This window comes from Triticum aestivum, chromosome 2A (genome assembly GCF_018294505.1).
Source record: "Triticum aestivum cultivar Chinese Spring chromosome 2A, IWGSC CS RefSeq v2.1, whole genome shotgun sequence".
Classification (NCBI taxonomy): Eukaryota; Viridiplantae; Streptophyta; class Magnoliopsida; order Poales; family Poaceae; genus Triticum; species Triticum aestivum.
Genome location: NC_057797.1, coordinates 472,510,846 through 472,515,070, shown reverse-complemented (window position 1 = coordinate 472,515,070; position 4,225 = coordinate 472,510,846).

Sequence of the window (4,225 nt, the reverse complement as noted above, 5' to 3'; positions counted from 1 at the left end):
ATTTCAAATTGGAATATTTTTCAACATTCACAAACACTTTCTCGAAACATGAACCTTTTATAATAACCTGAACATTTTTTTAATTAGTGAACAATTTTTTAAAATGGTAAAACGTTTTGAACATTCAGAACAATTTTGAAAATATTTTTTTCAATTAAGAAAATTACTTAATTTCGTAATAAATTCACTTAACAAAGAAATGTTTCAAATTGGATACATTTTTCAAATGGAAAAAGAAATATTGGAAATCATGATTAATTGTGGAAAATAAAAATATTTTTTGAAAAATTGAGAACATTTGTTTTATTTTGAACAAATTTCAGAAAGAGGAAAAAAATAAAGTTCTGAACATTTTTCAAAACAGAAACTTTTTTAGAATTTGGAACATTTATCGAAAAGTTGAACAAAAATTTTGATGTCACACCCTAGCTAGTCTTGCATTAGAGTGTTGCATCATGTTTACTCATTCATCAGAAACTTGAAATGGGGATGACAGAAACCCCAGTCCCCTCTGAAACCAACTAGGGCTACTAAAATAATTTTTCAATGAACCTGAAATGCCCTTCTAAAATGCCCATCATTTTTGTCTTGGTTCAGAACCTCTGCCAAAAATGGTGCACATTTTCCTAGGCCATCCTAGGGTTTTTGAATTAAATCATAGATATTTGAATTTGGGCATTTAAAATAATATAAAATATTTAAATGCTCAAATATCTCCAAACTAAAATGTTTCATGTTGGAAATAATCCAACTATGGGCCAGAAATAGTTTGGTGATTTTTGAAGTTGCCTAGGTATTTTATTTAATTCAACAAAGTTGCAGATATATTAAATAAAACAGAAAACAGAAAGAAAAGGGGGAAAACCTACCTGGGCTCCTCCACTGTGCGGCCCAGCCAGCTGGCTGGCCCAGCCAGCCCAGCCCACCTCCCTCCTCTGTCGTCCAGACAGAGGGAGGGGAGTGTGGCCGGCGCGCGCGCGCGCCACCGCGCCACGCCACCTGCTCGCCTGCTTGCCTGGCCTCCCCTCCTCGCTCGATGCCCTGGACGACGCCACGCCTCTCCCCCTGCTCTCTCTCACTCTCCCCGGCTCTCTCCTTCCTCTCCCTCGCTCTCTCTCTCACACGGCCGAACACCACCGTCGCCACCGTTCGCCGTAGCAGTCGTCTCCGGCCACCCCTCGCTCCCCCGACTAGCTCAGAAGCTCCGCCACAACTCCCTCTTCCTCCCCACCGCTCCACGGGTCCCCGGAAGCCCTGCATCGCCGCCACATCGCCGTTCCCCTCTTCGGGCTCCGACCACCGTCGCCGTCGAATTCGCCGTCTCCAGCGCGTCCCCGAGCCCGCTTCGACGCCCACTGCAACCGCGGTGAGCCCCCGAGTCGTTTCCCCCTTCTCCCCTGGTCTCTCCCGACCTCTAGGCCCTAGCCCCACCTCGGCCGAGAGCTCCACGCCGCCGACGATGTCGCCGTCGTGGCCACGGTCGCCGTAGCGCCCAACCGAGCACACCATCGTGCTCCACACATCACCAGGAGCACGTAGCACGCACCAACACCTCCCCTAACGCCCTACAACACTGATCCCGACCGCACCCGAACTCCGGCCGCCGCAGCCGAGCTCGCCGCCGTCAACTCCGGCCACCCCGAGCCCAACCACCACCACCAATAGCCGCGGCTCAACCTCAGCAACACGTAGATGCCTTTCGCCGTCCATTTGGTTGCCGGAATGGCAAAAAGCACTCTCGCCGCCGTCTCGGACCTCGTCGGCGTCATGTCGCCGGTGGGGTTTGACTTGTCCGACCTGGGGTTTGACCCCCCAGGGTCACTGACGCGTGGGCCCTGTCGGCCAGGTGGTTAGGTTAGCGCTAACTACTGTTAGTCAACCCCCCCTGACACTGACAGTGGGCCCCAGCGCCACTAATTAGTAATTAGGATTAATTTAAACCTGGTTAACCCCCCCTGTCACTGACGTGTGGGCCCCACACGTCAGGTTTGACTTCAGCCAGCCGCAGTTGACCTGCTGACGTCACACTGACGTCAGGCTGACGCAGTAATTGAATTTCTGGATTTAAATTAAATCAGGAAATTCCAGAATATTATTTAAACTTCAAAAATTCATAACTTTTATTCTGTAACTCCAAATTGGACAAATTATATATGAAAAATGATCAGAAAAATCCAATCTATCCATCTGTACCATTTTCATGCATGATCAAACAAGTTAAATTGATGTTTTAAGCAGAATAAGGAAAAGCACTTAAAGAGGCCATATTTGAGTTTGAAATTTGAATCTTTGATTCAAATTTGTTCAAACCCCTCTGGTTTTAGTTGCATTAGCCCAACACACTCATATTGCCATGTTTCATGCATGCATCATATTGTTGCACATTGTTTGGTGATGCTTGTGTATCGGTGTCCTTTGCGACAGGATCTGTCTCCGAGGAGTACCGTGATTACCCTAACGAAGAATCTTATCCGATCATCGAACCATCAGGCAAGCAACCAACCATTTGATCATATCGATACAATCCCATGTTCTCGCTCCTGCTCTCTTTTACTGCATTAAGACAACGCGATTCAAACTGCTGTGTGCTACGGTAGTTGAACCCATTTCCTCTGCATGACCTGTCATTGCCACAGTAACTAGATGAAACCCACTAGCATGTGTAGGAGTTGATTGAGCCATATGTATGTGTTGTTCCTACCTTGCTATGCCTGCTATGCTTAGAGTCGTGTCAGGTCTGGTTCATCTGGGTGATGGGCTAGAGTGAAATGATTATGTCGGTAATGAGAGTGGTGTGGTGAACACGATTTGGTAAAGGTATCGATGAGAGGCCATGTAGGAGTACATGGTGGGTTGTTTCATTGAAGCCGACCTTAAGCACTGAGATCTGTATGTGTGATTTAAGAATCAGCTACTACCATGCATTGGGCCCGAAACCAATGGACCCTCTCGACTTCTTATTCATCCTAGTTCTCCGTCCAGGAGTTGCAAGTAGTTTCTGGTGTTTGTAGCCTACTGGAGGCCGTGGACAGCGCTGACCGTAGGGGTGGGCTGTGATGCGGTAGGTACGTGGCCGGGTGTACCGAATACCCGTTAGGTATCTCGGGAACCCTGTTCACATCGTTCGGGGCCGTATGGGAAACCTCGGCCGGACTCCCTGCGGATGGAACCTGAATAGGCGATAAACCTGGACTGGAGGCTTAGGTGATTAGGTAGGTCGTGGCCGACACCCACGTTGGGCTTCCGCTTGAAGGTTGCCGAGTACATGTCGTGTAAGCGACGGTAAGTGGTGAGAGCGTGTATGAAGAAGTACACCCCTGCAGGGTTAACATGATCTATTCGAATAGCCGCGTCCGCGGTAAAGGACTACTTGGTTGCCTATACAGTTCATAGACAAGTAAATGGAAACTACTAAAAGCCTCAAGATAAGTGTGAGTGCCGAGGATGGCTCTTCTGTAGGAAGGCGGAGGTGGATCCTCGATAGTGTATTGAAGTGGTGAGTAGTGGACTCGTGTGCGCAAAACCATTTCAAGTTGGAGTATCGTAGGTTAGCCTAGCCAAGAGTCAAAGCTGGCTTGCTGCAATAACTCCACCAACCCTTCTTGATACTATGCATGTATGTAGGATCTGATGTAAGTCTTGCTGAGTACCTTTGTACTCATGTTGCTATAATCTACATTTTTACAGAAGACGCTGCAACCCCTTCTGATGGGTTCTATGTAGACGTAGACATCAACGAGTAGGCTAAAGACCCAGGTGGTGACCCTGAGCTTGTGAAGGACCACATAGTATAGCTAGGCTTTCCAAGCCTCTTTTATTTTACTAGTTGTCTGTACTCAGACAAGTTACTTCCGCTGCTGGTTTGTATGACTGTATGACTTGTATGTGGGGTCGTGAGACCCGTACCTTTGTGTATGTTATGTATGGCTCCCTGAGCCTTAAATAAAGTACTTGTGTCATAGAGTCATGTTGTGATGCTTCGTTGTATTTGCACATATCGAGCATATTGTGTGTATGATTGAAATGCTTGGTATGTGTGGGATCTGACTATCTAGTTGTTTATCTTTAGTAGCCTCTCTTACCGGGAAATGTCTCCTAGTGTTACCGCTGAGCCATGGTAGCTTGCTACTGCTCTGGAACACTTAGGCTGGCCGGCATGTGTCCTTCTTCGTTCCTGTGTCTGTCCCTCCGGGGAAATGTCACGCTTTGAGTACCGGAGTCCTGT